Source organism: Hemicordylus capensis, chromosome 4, assembly GCF_027244095.1.
Source record: "Hemicordylus capensis ecotype Gifberg chromosome 4, rHemCap1.1.pri, whole genome shotgun sequence".
NCBI lineage: Eukaryota > Metazoa > Chordata > Lepidosauria > Squamata > Cordylidae > Hemicordylus > Hemicordylus capensis.
In genome coordinates, this window is record NC_069660.1 from 193,233,492 (window position 1) to 193,251,259 (window position 17,768).

At 41.8% G+C, this 17,768-nt stretch overlaps 1 protein-coding gene across 11 annotated transcripts in view; it reads right to left on the reverse strand.

Annotated features, from left to right (window-relative positions):
* CDH12 (cadherin 12) overlaps positions 1–17,768 on the reverse strand; it is a 987,186-nt gene that overhangs the window by 501,679 nt on the left and 467,739 nt on the right. Inside the window, exon 1 of one of the 11 annotated variants that reach the window (XM_053249004.1) lies at positions 13,530–13,545. The exons of the other annotated variants lie outside the window; for them this stretch is intronic. The gene's annotated coding sequence lies outside the window, so the exon portion shown is untranslated. Of the gene's footprint in view, positions 1–13,529; positions 13,546–17,768 lie in introns of those variants that run through there. 11 annotated transcript variants of the gene reach the window in all.

Sequence of the window (17,768 nt, forward strand, 5' to 3'; positions counted from 1 at the left end):
CTGAACCCCAGAAAACCTGAACTGAAAATCCAGCTGAGGACTTGCAACTACATGCACTCATACTGAAGGGACAGGAGCCTGAGCAAGCATGGTAACAGTTCTATAGAAACTGGGAGCTTGATACAAGCTTCTTAAGGAGCTGGGTGGATGAATGGAAGGCAAGCTTCCATTCAGTGGATAGCTCTTGAAAAATCCATGCAGAACGTTCTCAACAAATGGTTTATGAAAAACACGTCTTTCCTGTTATAGTCATAATTAATAGAATGTGGAAGATTTAGCACATTCTAAGTATAATCCATTGTTTAGTTTGCCATTTGTATTTCAATTACTTTATAAAAAATGCCTTGAGGATCTCTGAAGGATTTTTTGTTTTGTTTTCTTAAACAATGTGACCTTGAGTCTTCGAGATTTTCTAATTTGAACATTAACAAGTTGTTTCATACAGGGAAATTATGCTTTTAAAATCCCAAGGTTTTTCCTTTATCATTGTCGATTGCCAATAATTTAATACAGCAATCAGCCTAAGGAGCTGATGTGTGAGCAGGTGGCTACAGCAACATAGGCCATCTACACCTGGAGCAAATAAATTGCTTGTTCTGTCCAGCATTTTAATACATCCTGTTGTTCTCATATGGCAGCATATGCTGTTTGGAAAGGGAGAGCTTTTACTGCTTCCTGCTCTATTTCAGTCTTGGATCCAGGTTTGAATGAATTTGAACCATTGCACAATCTGAAGCTGGCCATTCATGGAATAGATGATGGATGCATGCTTCCCAGAGCACCGGAATTCAAAAGCTTGTAAAAAATTAAAGGAGCAAAGAGCCTCACTTGTGGAAACTTTAAGGCTGCAGCAAAGCTGAAAGAGAATTATGTGCATACTACATGTTGGCCAGAACATGTAAAAGGGCCTCTGGAGCCTGATCCTATGTTATTCAGAAGTCCAACTGAATTCAATACAACTTGCTCCCTAAGTACGTGTACTTAGGCTTGCTGCCTTAGATATGTTTTGCACCTGAAACAAAATGTCAAGATCGCAATCCTATCTCCCTTATTTTTAATGGTGCAAAGACAACTTATTTGCAAATCCTATAGAAGCAATAAGCAAAGAAGCATAAGTGATTCCATGCTTCCTCTTCCTTTCCTCCATGTCTCATGCAAAAGAGGGGGTGGGTAGGTGGTTTGAGTAAAATATGTACATATCCCCCACAAAGAGGTACATAATATCTCCCATCATCTGGAATATGTGCATCTTCCTGTAGAGAACATATCATTTTCCCTTGTTTGAGACCTTAACAGAAGTGGAATACATTCATACTCTCCCTCTCATCTTTTATTTGGTAAAGGTGAAACAACCCAAAGTTGGTGCCAAGGGACAAGGAAAAGACATTCCTTTAGGAATCCACCAAACAAAATCTGTGCTGCATGTTGCCTCAAAGAAATGTTGACCCTAGGCTCATAAAACTCAGTTTTTAATGTGCATGCCGCAATATGTTAAGCTTGGCCATGTGACCTACATGCTGTCCAGAGTTATTCAGTGTGACTTAAGAGACATATTTACCTTGCTCTTTCTCTAGGTAACAGACTGAATGTTCTGTACATGAATTTTTGGCACTGCCAGGAATAGTCATTTGTTCCCTGCGGCAGATCCCCAATTCTATGCCCCCCTCCACCTGGAATCAGCATTGGAGCAATTTAAGCATGGTTGTAGGTGGTTCAAGATGTCTTGCTACTGAAATTTGAGGTCCTCAACACAAGTGATCAATGGATGAGAGTACGCTTTTGCCTGAGAATGTAGGCAGGGCCAGTGAGAAGGTATAAACTACCATATGGTCTGGCCTAATGCCCATACTAAGCCTCCCACACATAAGCAACTTAAGCCTTGAATCTGATATCTGCTTGTCATCTGATACCTTGAATACATGCTTAATTATCCCACACTAAAAAGCAAACATTATATAATGAAGCTCTTTTCACATGCAGCCTAACCCGGGCTAGGGACATTTACTGCAGGTTAGGCTATCCATGCGAATCAACAGGATTTGGCCAGATACCAACAAGACAGTGTCACCTAGCCCCACTATTTATCCCATCAGTTAGCCGAGATTAAGTGAGTGAGTGTTCCATTAGCCCCAGATACTTGCTCGTGTGTGGGTGTCTAGATCACCATCTCTCGGGGAATCCTCCAATGCAGTGTGCATGTAACACACTGCATTGTGGGCTTCACAAAGGCCAGGACATTGAGTCCAGGCCTAGATCAATCTGCCCTGCTCCATGCTGCACAGATCAGGGCAAAGTGTGTGAGAGCATGGAACACTCCCACACAACAAAACAATGAGCATCTGGGGGGGACCCTTCCCCCCACTTACCCACCCGGTAGGTCATGTGAATGGCCCCCATATAACTTTAATTTAATAAATGTCAATGTTTTGGCCTGGTTCACACAACTGTTCAAATCTAGGTTTAACCATTCAAATCTAGGGTTACTAACATTAGTAGTATAATCTAAAATTAGTAGTATAATTAGTAGCATAATCAACCCATGCCAATGTGGTTTATGACTTGAGATGAATCTGAGATTTCTGATTTAGAATAGATTCACACAGTCACACTAATATCAATAACTCACATTAAATCTAGATTTGAACAACTGTGTGAACCTTCACCCAGGAACAGTGCCCCTATGACCTCATATATACATTTAGTGGGGGCTAATTTCCCTGCAAACGCTAATGGAAACATTTATTTATTTATTTGAAACATTTGATATACCGCCCACTCCGAAGACTCTGGGTGGTGCACAAAAACTTGCAAAACAAGACAGCATTAAAATTATATTCTAAATAAAACTAAACTAACTAACAAGGGGGGCGGGATAGATAAACTACAGGGTAAAAGCCTGGCGAAAAAGAAAAGTCTTCAATAAAGATTTAAAAATCAACAAAGAAGGAGCTAAACGAATCTGCAGAGGAAGGGAATTCCAGAGAAGTGGGGCGGCAACCGAGAAGGCCCTTTCATGGGTCCTAGCACCCCAGACCTCTCAGAAATCAAGGACCGACAAAAGGGCCCACTGATCAGATCTGACCAGACGGGATGTAACTGGATGGGAGAGGCGGGTCTGTAGGTAAACAGGTGCCAAACCCTGCAAGGCTTTGAAGGTCAAAACCAGGACCTTAAATTGAACTCGGTAGCGAATAGGCAACCAGTGCAATGACTGCAGGAGAGGTGTTACCCTGTCATATTTTCTGGCACCCATAAGTAAACGAGCCGCTGCATTCTGGACCCATTGTAGCTTTCCGATCATCCTCAAAGGTAACCCTAGATAGAGAGCGTTACAATAATCTAGGCGGGAGATAACAAGGGCATGGGTCACTGTCATTAATGCTTGCCGATCCAAGGTAAGGGCGTAATTGACGAATCAGATGGAGCTGGGCAAAGGTACTTCTGGCTGCAGCCTTCACCTGCTGTTCAAGCAGGAGGTGCAAATCCAAAAGGACCCCCAAGTCACGTACAAACTCTTTCGGGGGCAGCGCCACCCCATCTAAAACAAGGTTTACATCCAGCTGCTGGCCGGTACGAGGGCTGAGTAAAAGTAGTTCAGTCTTGGTGGGACTCAGTCTGAGCTTATTTTGATTCATTCAGACCTTAACAGCTTCCAGGCATCAAGTAAGCACAGAAACAGAATCTCCAGAAGGGTCTGGGATGGCAATATACAGCTGAATATCATCACCCCAAAATCTCACCCCAAACTGGGAAATGACCTGACCCAGCGGCTCCATATAGATGTTAAAGAGGACAGGGGCAAGAATTGAACCCTGGGGAACTCCATAAAGGAGTGGCCATGGGTCAGAGCATCTGTCCTCAGTGCATACCCACTGGACACGCCCACTAAGGTAAGAATGGAACTACTGTAAGACCGTGCCCCCAATACCCAACCCACGCAGGCGGTCAAGGAGGATAGCATGATCGATAGTGTCAAAAGCTGCTGAGAGATCTAGAAGGACCAGGAGAGGGACACTACCCTCAAAAAGGTCCCAAAGAAGGTCATCTACTAGAGTGAGCAATGCTGTCTCTGTGCTATGCCGAGGCCTGAACCCCGACTGATAAGAATTAAGATAGCCAGTTTCCTCTAAGACCCTCTCAAGCAGGGCACATACAACCCTCTCTAACACCTTCGCTACAAAAGGGAGGTTGGAGATCGGCCTATAGTTGTCAAGGACCTCAGGGTCCAGGGAGGGAAACTTTTCTTAATGGAAGGGTTATACTATCTTATTGGGTCACATGGGTCCAGTGGACAGATTAACATCTATGACAATTGAACATAATATTACATTTTTAATATTAATTAAAAAATAGGCATGCCCATTCAGTTATTCATTATGCATACCAGTTCAGTTGTTCAATACTTCATAGCACTCAATTGCCAATAAAGTGACAAGTGATGAAATAGTAGAACAAAGTGTATTTTTATCTTCCTTATTTGAATCTCATACCATGTGCCTTTCATTCAGACAGTTCATCGATTATCTCCTCAGAATTTGTCTGATTCTTTCAATTTCAGTCAATAACTTTCTGCAGCTGACAGTGCCTATAATAATATACATATTTTATGCTGTAAAAATGAGTTTTCAACTTGCATTACTGTTTGAAGAGAAAGCACAATGTTTGTGGTGTGGAGGTAGGACTTCTGTTTTTGTTTTTGTTCAGACAATAGATTTTGTATTTATTTATTTAACTTACCTACCTACTACCTAATATGTGCATCTCTATATGACTGAAGTCAAAAAAATACAGTTGTCTTCACTGAACTTCATACATTTCAAATATATTTCTAACAACTATCTGACAGCTTCACTAATATTAAAAAAATGCCATGGAGTACATATAAAAGTTATGTATATATAAGCATTTTGTCACACTATCATTATGAAGGATAGGGTGGGGTTTCATATCTATCAAAACGGAACCACGGCATCTGGAAAGGCATCCACTGCTCGTGGGATCTGGATCTAACCCAGAAAAACAACACAGCAGTCAACTGTTCAAGGAGAACTGTTCCCCTCCTTGTCACCTCCAGCCTCAAAGGCAAGATGCCTCTGAATAGTCAGCAGCAGGAAAGACACCACACACACACACACACACACACACACACACACCCAGGTCCTGCTATGCTGCCTCATTGTGGCGGGGGGTGTGTTCCTGGGTGGAATGAGTGAAGTGTACTCTCAGCAGAGTCACCCAAAATGCGAAAGTCACCCCAGATGCCCAACTAAAGCAAGCAGGCACCTATATTGGGCACCAGCGATATAGGAAGGTGCTGGAGGCGGACGATCACTTCAGTAACAATGACAAAGGCATAATTTCATACAGCACAGGAGAACACAATGGTAAAACCCTCCTGTATTTTACCAAGAAAACCACATGGACAGACAAAATAGAATGATGGTTGATGTAGTGCCAGATGATGGGCCCCTCAGGTCGGATGGTACTCAACATGCTACTGAGGAAGAGCTGAGGATCTCTCAGAGTACAGATGGTGTTTATGATACGGTTAGACTAAAGCCTTTTGGAAGTCTAGTGGTTGCGGAAAAAGAAAAACCGAAGATGCAAAGACAGAACTACAGTGGAAACAGGGAACGTAAGAAGCATGAATATAGGAAAGTTCAACACAGTGAAAGACGAAATGCATCGACTACAGATTGACATCTTGAGCATCAGTGAATTAAAATGGACTGGAATGGGACACTTTCAGTCAGAAAATCATACCATTTACTACTCAGGACATGGAAAACAAAGAAGGAACAGTGTTGCAGTCAGGAAGAATATAGCAATGACAGTACTTGGGTACAATGCTGTCAGTGACTAACTAATATCAATTAGATTTCGTGGGCAACCCTTTAACATGACAGTTCTTCAAGTCTATGCCCCAACGACTGATGCAGAAGAAGAGGAGGTTGAGTTTTATGCTCAAGTTCAGTCTGAAATTGACAGAAAATGCAAGCAAGATGTGCTGCTGGTGGTTGGAGACTGGAATGTCAAAGTTGGAAAAGGTAAGGAGGAAAACACAGTCGGACTATATGGCCTAGAAAACAGAAACGAAGCAGGAGAATGACTTATTAGTTTCTGCCAAGACAATGATCTCTTCATTGCTAACACATTCTTCAAACAACCAAAGCGGTGCCTATACAAATGGACATCACCAGATGGGAGTACACAGAAATCAAACTGATTACATTACTGGTGCAAGGAGGTGGAAGAGCTCAGTTATAAAAGCAAAGACATGGCCGGGAGCCAATTGTGGAACAGATCACGAACTTCTCATGTGCAAGTTCCAAGTCAACCCAAAGCAGAAAAACAAAGCTATCCCGTTTCCACAATATGATCTTGAGAATGTACCCACCATTTTCAAGGAGAACAAAAGGAACTGTGTTGAAGTTCTCAACCTCACTGATAGGGAACCAGAGGAACTGTGGAATGAAATCAAAGAAGTTGTTAAGGACGAATATGAAAAGAGACTGCCAAAGACCAAGAAACAGAAGAAAACAAAATGGATGACAGAACAGACAGTGGAAACTGCCAAGAAGAGGAGAGAAGCCAAAGTCCAGAAAGATAAATACCTCAGGAAGGAACTTAGTAGGGAATTTCAGAAAGCTGTTAGAAGAGACAAGGAACAGTAATACTATGACATCTGTAAAGACCTTGAGGATGGAAATAGACACCGAAGAACAAGGAAAGTTTTCCAAAAGATCTCTGAACTCAGAAGGAGGTTCCAATCTTGAATTGGTATGTTAAGTGATGCCAAAGAACACATAGTAACTGATTCAGAGAAGATAAAACAAAGATGGAAGGAGTATACTGAAAATCTGTACAGCAGGGACGTCAACATCCAAGATACTCTAGAAGATATTCCCTACTTGCAAGAACCTCTAGTATGGGAAGATGAAGTTAGATCAGCATTCCAGTCATTACCAAGTCAGAAGGCTACAGGAATTGATGGAATAGCTTCAGAAATATGGCAGGCAACAGAAGAAGAATCAGTCAAGACTCTAACCAAACTATGCCAGCAAATTTGGAGAATGGCACAGTAGCCAACAGATTGGAAGAAATCAGTCTACACAGCCATACCAAAGAAAGGAGACTTAACAGATTGCACAGAGCATCACACAATATCCTTAATTTAACATGCTAGCAAAATAATGCTCAGGATCATCCAACGTAGATTAGAGCCCAATGAGGAAAGGGAAATGCTGGATGTTCAAGCTGGTTTCAGAAAAGGCCAAGGAACAAGAGACATCATTGCTGATGCATGCTGGATAATCGAGAAAGCCCAAGAATACCAGAAAGAAGTCAATATGTGCTTTATTGACTACAGAAAAGCCTTTGATTGTGTCAACCATATCAAGTTGTGGAATATCTTTAGGAAAATGGGCATCCCAGAACACCTCATTGTTCTCATGAGAAACCTATACACAGGACAGGAAGCCACAGTCCAGACAGAACATGGTGAAACAGACTGGTTCCAGATCTGCAAAGGGGTAAGACAAGGCTGTATACCTTCTCCTTCTTTATTCAACTCATATGCTGAACACATACTGATAGAAGCTGGATTGGAAGAAGATGAGCATGGTTTTAAAGTTAGAGGAAGAAACATCAAAAACCTGTGCTATGCTGATGACACCAGTCTCATAGCTGAGAATGCAGATGATCTGCAAGCTCTAGTAATGAATGTCAAGGAGCACCGTGAAAAAATGGGACTATGACTAAATGTAAAGAAGACTAAATTAATGACAACAGTTACAGCAACCAGTCTCAGAATTGCCAATGAAGACATTGAAGTGGTGGATAGCCACAGGCTCCAAATACTTGTTTAAACAAGTAAACAAGGATTTGCTGAATGTTTTAAGGATGGATGCTGGGGGCTGCTTGTTCAGTAGGAGGAAATTTTGATGTTCTCAAATTGCTTCTGAATGTACATTCAGATCACAGACCAGTGTTCCCTCTAACAGGGATTCCCAGATGTTGTTGACTACAACTCCCAGAATCCCCAGCCAAAGACCATTGCCTCTGGGGATGCTGGGAGTTGTAGTCAACAACATCTGGGAATCCCTGTTAGAGGGAACACTGTCACAGAGCAAAGCATGACTGGAAATTATTGGGCATAGCCACAAAGAGATCATACTGAGTCATAAGAGCCTATTCCTAATCAAACAATTGAGAGATGACCAGTGTGGACTTGGCAGTCTTCATTGCAATTTTCTAGCAGTAGGAATGGGGATGTCACAAGGGAAAATGTAACTATGTTGGACTGCATTCACCCATATGAATCTGCAAGGGCCCTCTGTTCATTGTCTCAGGCCCTGCTCGTGGCCCTGCCACTAACAGAGACCTGGTTGGCAGGGCATTTTCGGTTGTGGCCCCTAGGCTTTGGAACGCCTTCCCTGAAGAGCTCCACCATACTCCCTCCCTCAGTGTTTTTAAAAAGACAACTAAAACATGACTTTTAAAAGAGGCTTTTTAATGCTCCATTTTTGGTTATATCTGATAGGTTCTTTAGTTTTTCTAACTCTCAGTTTTTAGCTTTTTCATTTTTTTAAATTTGAACTTTATAATAATTGTGGTTTTTAACCTGACTTTTAACTTGAATCAACTCAATTTGAGTTAAGTAATTTTATTACTTGTATTGTATATTTTAGCTATTATATTGTTGTGAACTGCCCCGAGCAGTAGTGTACTGGAGGGACAGGCTATAAATATTTTAAATAAATAAACAAACAAACTATGCCTGGACATCACCTGACTTTCTAGTTGTTCACAAGTCTATGCCAGGTGTGCTGTCACCCTTGTGTGACTGTTTTTCAAGAACCTAAAAGCACTATCCTCATACTTAGTTTGAGGTAAATCTGGTTGAATTAAATGAGATTTAACACATAACGTTCTAAGGTAGTTAGCCATGTAGGCCAATCCTTCGCGTGTTCCCTGATTTCAGTGGGATTTATTTGCAGCCAATTTTTCATTACCTTTTCTTACTACTAACCTCCTAAATATGACTAATTGTCTGTTTTTCACCTTATGTTTGCAGCGTGGTGTAGTGGTCAGAGTGCTGGACTAGGATTGGGGAGATCTGAGTTCAAATCCCCATTCAGCCACGATACTAGCTGGGTGACTCTGGGCCAGTCACTTCTCTCTCAGCCTAACCTACTTCATAAGGTTGTTGTGAGGAGAAACTTAAGTATCTAGTACACTGCTCTGGGCTCCTTGGAGGAAGAGCGGGATATAAAATGAAATAATAATAATAATAATTTTCATTTCATAGGGTTTCTGTCTTCTACTTATTTTTTCCTCCCATGCAACCATGAAATTATCATTTCACAGAGCCTCTGCTGTTACACTGTAGTGCCACTCACATTATTTTCTAATTGTGCGATGAATATTTCTCCCTTCTTTTATGGGTATAAAGGAGATGTCTTTCAAGTGTCCTGTTTCACAATTCAGTTTCATTTCTAATGCACTTTCCTATCTTACTTTGGAGTCTACGAATCATTTCACATTAGGACCAGACGTAAGAAGAGGTAACTCAAGACAGCACTGAGCACTGTGAAGTCACAATGCTGTATTTATACTTGACAGCAAATAGTAGCGTGCCTGCGACTAAATACACTTCCCCTTTTGGATGTACTCGCATTGCTGATTATTATTCTCAGCAGACACTCTGTGTTGTTTCCTGCTGTTTGCATTAATCTAGAATTTGTTTTATTCTCAGCTTGACTTAGTTCTGTCTGATTTCTGAATATCTTATCCCCCATGTGTTCAGTTTGTACACATATCTCCCACCTTCCTCCTTTCCCTTCCAGTTTCATAATCCAGACAAATAAGAACCTAAGAACTGTCCTTCTGGATCAGGCCCAAAGCTTATCTAGTCCAGCATCCCATTTCACACAATGGCCCACCAGGTGCCTCTGGGAAGCCCACAGGCAAGAGCTGAGGGCATGCCCTCTCTCCTGCTGTTGCTCCCCTGCAACTGGCATTTAGAGGCATCTTGCCTCTTAGGTTGGAGGTGGCCTACAGCCCTCAGACACATAACCAATAAGAATATAAGAGTATCCAGTGAGAACATATGAAATGCATACAGTACATTAAAATGTATTATATGGATGTTACACTTATACAAATATTATGTTTTCAAGGGTCAAGTGCTGATATCATTCCTTACCCTAGGAACACAGATACTATTATGAAATATTGCCTGTCATTGACATTTTGCCTCAAGCAAAATTCAAAGCAAATTTGAGGCGCCACCCTAGATAAAACATTGGAGAAATTGTGAGGCAAATCTTGAACATCTCTGGCTTGCTGCTATATTTTGCCTGAAGTTAAATTTGAGCAAATGTGAAGGTTTCTTTCAGGGGGAACATTTGAGGAATTTCAAGGGAAATCAAAAGTATTTTGATAAGATTCACCACATTTCTCAGGAGATTTCACATATCCCTACTTCTAATCATATTGTTATGTTGGGGCAGGCCTCCTCCATAATAGACAGTTGAGGCTCAAGACCCACCAGCTCTGGATTCAATTTGCAATTCTCAGACCATCTTGTTTTCTTCACACAGCACCTGTCAAATGGAACAATGGCCGGTAAATCCAGTGTCTTCACATTATTGTCTGAACAAGACAATTCCCTGTCACTGTAAGTTCTTTTTCACAATGTGTCAAATCCCTGCATCCTGGACATGGTTAAAGAGGAATGTATCAAAGGTGGTCTCTAATTTCTAGCAGGGGGACAGCAACTGTCCTATTTATTCCAGCACACAGGCTCACATCCTAATTAACAAAGCGTGTCTATTAGGAGATTCTGTGGGGACATACATGCTGTTGTGCCAGAGGACAAAACTTCCCAGCTCTGTGTGTACTCCAAAAACATTCTGTAAGAGTGGAAAAGTGACCCTGCAGTGTGTCCTAACACATGTGCTCTGTTATCTAGAATGTCAGACAGTTAGGCTATCCACACAAGCAGCCAGCCCAGCCTGGGCTAGGCTGCTCATGTGCAGCACCAGGTTTGCTCTCGAACCTGGCGATCCAGCCAAGCCTTACCCTATTTTTCACCTTTAACCAGGGTTAACAGCATGAGCATGCTCTTAACTCCGGCACTGGGGTCGTGTGGGTGCTCAGGCTATATTCAGCCCAAGTGTGCACAGAGTTGGGTGCCTAGAGCACCCAATCTCTGGGGGAGTCCCCCTATGCACCATGCTCATCGCACAGTACATTGTGGGATTCCTGGAGGCCGGGACAATGAGTACTCGCCCCCAGAGATCTGCGCTGCTCCATGCAGCATAGATTGTGTGGGCATGCAAGCGCGCTGAAGAGGACCTGCAAAGATCATGGGGAATGTAGGTTCCACCTTGCCTTCCCCCGCCCACCCGAGCAGGTATGATATAGTATCTTTTCCAGTAGTTGTGGCTTTTCCCTGCCATGTGTCCTTTCACACATTGTTTTTTTATGGCTGTGAGTCCTTTTTGTGCAGAGACCCAATATTTTCCCTTCATTTTTTCCTTATGCAAACCACTTTCTGAACTTTTTGTTGAAAAGTAGCATATAAATATTCTGAATAAACAAATAACTACTTGGAATAACAGGAAGAAAAGTCAGTTAAGGTGGAGCTCAGTTAACTAAGCACCCCAATTCATATTCAGAGACAATTCAAAGTGTTGGTTCTGACCTTCAATGCCTGAACAGCTTCAGATCAGAAAACATCAGGGAGTACCTCATCCTATACGAACCTCCTCCCATAACCATAATTGATTATTTCAATAGTAAATTACTTCTCAGGCTTGACCTGAGACAAAATTCACACATGCACATAGCAAATCCCAGTAAAACATTGTCCATTACATTAAAGTTGCTACATTGCTGATAGGTCCTTTTCCACAGAGAACTGTTTCTAGACAATGACTCCAAGATGGAGGTAGCATTTACCTAATCAACCATTTGGCTAAGGTCACTGTTCGTATTAGGCATATGGTGATAAAAATGTAGATTGCATATTGTCACAATCACAGCTGCTTTTCAGATGTTACATAATTATAGACTGGAATACACAAAGTTCTTAAGCCTAACCTCAAAACTACACGTGATGCTCAATTGCATATAATTTGTCTCTGACATTTTCTCTTTTTACAAAATGCAACCATGGAGGCTGTAATCCAAAGTGAAGGATGCAGTGGGAAGGGAGAAAGAGAAGCTTCTTAGCCCTTTCCTTCCAATAGTTTCCCCACTAACTATCATCTGCCTAAGTTGCTTTCTGCCCCACAGGGGAAATCGTATGGGTATGTTTCCATTTCTCATTAAAATTAGTGCTAGGCAAAGCATTAACTTCGCTTACTACAATATTTGGTTATTCTTTTTGTCCATGCCAAAATCAATAAACTTCTAATGCACCAACCACTACTGTGTTCCTCATAAGATTTCAGTAGCCTTCAGTTCCAAGGATTGGAATAACCATTAGGTTCACTATACTATAGAGCAAGTTAAATTGTGCACCTCTGTATGGAGAAGGCCCACGCTATGTTGGATACATGCCACAACTCAAATTCTGATGATTGTTCAGTTATATGAGAGGGATGTAGAGGACTCACGATGTATATCCTTAAGGGATCTAGTTGTACTTAAAACGTAGCAGCAATTTGTAGAATCCAGGGGAGAGAGTTGTGGTATGCAAGAAGACAACAGTGGAGCTGAATCAGGAATATTAACGATTTTATGAGATAGATTTTTTTTTTTTTTTTAACAGAGAGGCAAGTGCAGTCTGCCTTCAGTGCTCTTGTTACTGGCTGGCTGTTAGCCCTGCCTCTACTCTGGGACTGGAATAAAAGTAACTAAAGCACCATTCAAAAGCTGGCCTGGATCAATGAATGGATTAACCAAAACCCCCACACAAATTCAAGCATAGCCATTGTAATCCAAACAACATGTACTATTTTGATACACAGTTATGGGGGTGTTTCCATGTGCGTGCATGCACCTGTATGTGCATCCTCTCCCTTCCCCTCAAGATATCTAACTTCCAGAGATATGGGGAAATGGGCTTAAATGTAAAGACCTCTACGTAACAACAAACACGCATCCCCAATAACTCTCCAAAAAGCAAAACAGAAAATAATTTTATCAGGGACAACACCAGAAAATAGGTACTGTTTCTGCTAAATAAGCAGGGCAGCTGGAGCATGTATATCCCATCAACAGATATGGCTACCTCTGACACCATCTCACAGATCCATTTTGGACCACACAATGCTCTTATTTTGTTTACAAATAACCATACCATAATACTTCTTATAAATGTCTTCAGCTCTCAGTGCAGTTCCCCCCACCCACCATATCTGCTAGTCCCTTAGTTAATCTTATATTCTAGGAAAACAACCAAGAAACACCAAGATTTTACCCCTGCACAGCCTTCTAGCTCAAAATGCTTAGGACTTGTCCATCAAGTACTTTATGCTCAACACAGCTGCTGCCAGAGAAATTGGCTCCAATCTTACCTCCCACAGTTTCTTGTAGCCCAGCTGCTTCTGTTGGGAAGTTGTTTATTTCTCTTTTCCCTTTCATATCCCTGACCTTTTTTTTCCCCTAAGAAGTTGTGCAGTGTTTGGTGTCACAGTGATGAACGAGATGTGATGATGAGAACCGTACCGAAGTTGCAGCATGTAGAATTCTTTGGGGTGGGGGAGAGAGACAGCATAAGCAAAAGACAGGGCCGGGGGAGGAGGGAATGTGGAATTCTGACAGGATGAGTTGGCTGACAGCCCATGTTTATAGGATCTGTGAAGAATACAGATGAGAGAGAAAAGGAGACAGCAACGACGATGATATTATAAATCTCAGTCTCTCGCTGTTTCCCATCCACCAAGCAAAAAAAATAAAATGAAGTTCTGAATGCTGTTAATGGTTACTCTGTCGGAAAACAGAACTACTCCATCCTTGGCTATTCTGAATGGAATTTAGGTGACACTGATCTATGCTAGGAACGGCACTATTTGGTCTTACCTTAAGAACTTACTTGCTGGCTGAGACCAAAGTGTCAATGCGGCAAGCTAGTTAGATGTGTCTGGAAGCTCACATCTGGGCATCCCCTGCTCTTTGTCTCCAGTATCTGAAGCATATTAATTCTGAGGGATTTAAATATGGTGGGGGAATTTCCTCATTATTATTTTTAATGCAAATTGAAAATCATTATCATTACCTCCTTGGTGGATAATATAAATTCAAATATTCAAAATGCTACAACTGCATATATAATGTAGTAAAACACACATGATTTGGTATTCAGGCTGCTCCAATCCCTGTGATTTCCCCCCCAGGAAAACCTAGTCCATTATAAAGGTGATGACCTATATGTCTGATTATGTAAATTATATCATTGAACATTTCACTCCACATATTTCACTTCTCATTTTGGGGTGATGTGATACACAGATAGTACATATGTTTTTAATTATTTATTCACTCTTGTATATTATGATGGCTTATGGCCAAGACAACATGATTGAACTATTGGGGTGGGAATGGCCTTACATTTATTTCTGATCTGCCTCTCACTTTCAAATACAGATAAATAACTGGGCCCTCTTCATGCATCATTTAATGCAGAGCACTTCACAAATAATTTGTCCATCATACTTGAGAGAAAATAGATGTATTTTGTATACACCACTGTCTAAACGTGGATACAGAACATCTGATGAGAAACAACCCACTGCCTCTCATACCATGCTTCCTAGGAAATGTCCAGGTTCAGTCTGCAGCTTACTAGGGTGCTACAGATGCATTTGGCCTGTACCACTGCAGACTTCAGGTGAGGGCAAATGGCTGAATGTTTGTTCATACAAAGAACAGCAACGATATCCTCACACATGAGAACTAAGTATTGGGGGTGGGGTGGGGCTTCTCCCTGATCTCTAGTTTTCACTATGAAGGGTTTTTAATTTTTTTAAAAAAACTGTGGAGTATTATTTTTGTTTCCAGCCAGTATCAAGCCTCTAACTATTTGGCCTGACAAATGACATTTTTTATTTACCTGACTTGAATTGAGTTATGAATTCTACTGCATAGATCTTCATGCTGCCCTTGTACTTTAACCAACTTTATTTTTCCAGATGGCTGTAAATTTATTTAATGTTGAATCAGGACGCACAGGAAGAAACCAGTCCAAAATAATGAGAGAAACAATGATGCCACCATCTCCAGTGACTGAATAATCTTTATAATTTACGAAGGGAAGATGGATTTTATTTCACTTTTCAGCAACAATCTAGTAAAACAAAACAAAAAAATCCTATGCGCTTCATTTAATATCATGAACTATGATCCTCCAGGCTCCAAGTCAGGTGTATTCCAAGACATTTTCCTGCCAGAGAAGGGAAATATGACACCCCCCCCATCTCACCTCCCCCCCACCTGGTGATGCTCAGCATTCTCCGGTTGTGCGGCTGAAGCCCCGGCATGCAAGCACTCTGAGACTTGGCCACCAAGGTAGCCAGTGAGATGTTTGTAGCGCACGTTGGGGGGAAGGAGAGGAGAACACCATAGTGGGATGAGATAGGGCAGCAGCAATGGGTGGCAAGGGGCTGGCATTCATGCAACTGCTTGAGCCCCAATCCCAGCACATGCATACTGTGTCCTTCTACACATTTACAAGAACAAACATGCACTTCTACATATATTTATAGATATTAATAAATGCACTTCTACATTTATTTATAGATATGCTGTATTTATTTACAGAATGTATTTTATGTTTGCTTTATATCATGCTATCAGAGAAATTATTTATGTCCGTTAGAGATGCAATATCCCTGCTAACTTGGCCAAGAGGCACCTTTTAGCATGGTAATTCTCTTTATTTAGCAGGGAGAGAGTAATTAGCCTATCCACCCCCAGCACAGAACCTCCAGTGACTGCTGCTGGTGTCTATCTTATGTTTCTTTTTAAATTGTGAGCCCTTTGGGGACAGGGAGCCATCTTATTTATTTATTTCCCTGAACCATTTTTGGAAGGGCGGTATAGAAATCAAATAAATAAATAAATACTAATGTATGGCCTTTGTATTCTTCCAGTTCTGATTAATACCATTGCAATATCTCCCTTGTGCAGCACTACTAAGACACATTTGACTTTGTCCCATTGCAGGGAATGGGTATGGGAGGAGATTTGCATTAGAAAGAGCTCTGGATTTCTCTCCCTACTAAGAATGCAGGCCAAATGCTATGAAGGCAATAGTTTTGTTTTGGTAGCTTTTCCCAAAGCCTAACAACTGTTTCCATCTTGTAGTCTTTCCATGGTGGGAAAAACAAGCTGAGATGGTACATGACACGTGCAAATATATTGTAGTATGCAATTTATTCAAGGACTCATCCAGGGAGCCAGAACATTATAATCTCTTCATCAGCGACTTCTATATACATTTTTTTTAATGCCCTGGCTTGAGTAGAGAGTTAGACAAAAGACCCAAGGTCCCTTCCAATGCTAACATTCTATGCTAACAGTCTGTGTAAACCATACTGAGCTAGATCAACCAATGGTCTGACTCAGTATATGGCAGCTTCCTATGTTCCTATGTTGTTCCTATGATTTGGTGTCCAGAACAGTTAACAAAACAAATAAAAACATAGCACTAGTCATACACACATACACACTCCCATAGAGCAAAACAGCAGCTAAAACTGGCAGCAGTACCAGTATCTCGAAAAGTAAATGCTTAGGAAAATAAAATGAGCTTTGTTGGAGATGGAGTTCCAGTGCATTGAACTTTTGCACCAACTATCCTAATCAGGGGCGGATTAATCTTTTTGCTGCCTGTAGGCAGCCAAAGATTTGCCACCCTAGGAACACGAGTAAGGGGGTTGGGGTGGGGGAAATTTTAATTCTGTTTTTTATTCTGCGTGCGCACAGGCCCCAAATTTGTCCACTCTGTGTCATTTGCGGGCTTGAGTGTGGAGCTCTTTCATTGCTGCCCTCCAGTGCCCGACCTCACCTCCTGTGATGGTTTAGGAGCTGGGTGGAGCCTCTGCCGCTACACAGCAGCATTTTTAAAGATTGCGGGGGGGGGGGGGAGAATTAAGTTTCCCTCCAAGATGCCGCTCCCCAAAATTTGCCACCATAGGTGGCTGCCTACACTGCCTATGCGGTAATCCGCCATTGATCCTAATGACCACTACGGGCACTGGTAGTTAGTGAGAGTCTCCTTACCTGTCCCTGCTTGCTTCTACTCTATGACCCCTGCCTTGACTCCTCACGTACTTCCAGTGGGGAGTCAGTCCTATTCCTCTTTTCTTAGAGCATAGATGGAAACTTCTCTCCCTACCTATTCATTATGTAGCTTCCTCTTGGCATTTTGCTAATTAATTACAAACCCAAACAATCTTGGCCTGGCACCCAGCCTTGAACTGGCACAGTGGCCAGACTCAAGGGTTTAGCTTTAGGAGCCTTACCAAACTCCGCATCAGATCTAACTCTTCGGTTTGAGCAGCTCATCTCACTCTGAGGCAACCCTAGCTTCAGAACAACCTAGCTGCCTTCAGCTGCATTACCTGCTTTGGGCCCTCATTGTGTTTGATTGCCATTTTGAGATGATGATGATGATGATGATGATGATGATGATGATGATGATGATGACATTTATATCCCGCTCTTCCTCCAAGGAGCCCAGAGCGGTGTACTACATACTTGAGTTTCTCTTTCACAACAACCCTGTGAAGTAGGTTAGGCTGAGAGAGACGTGA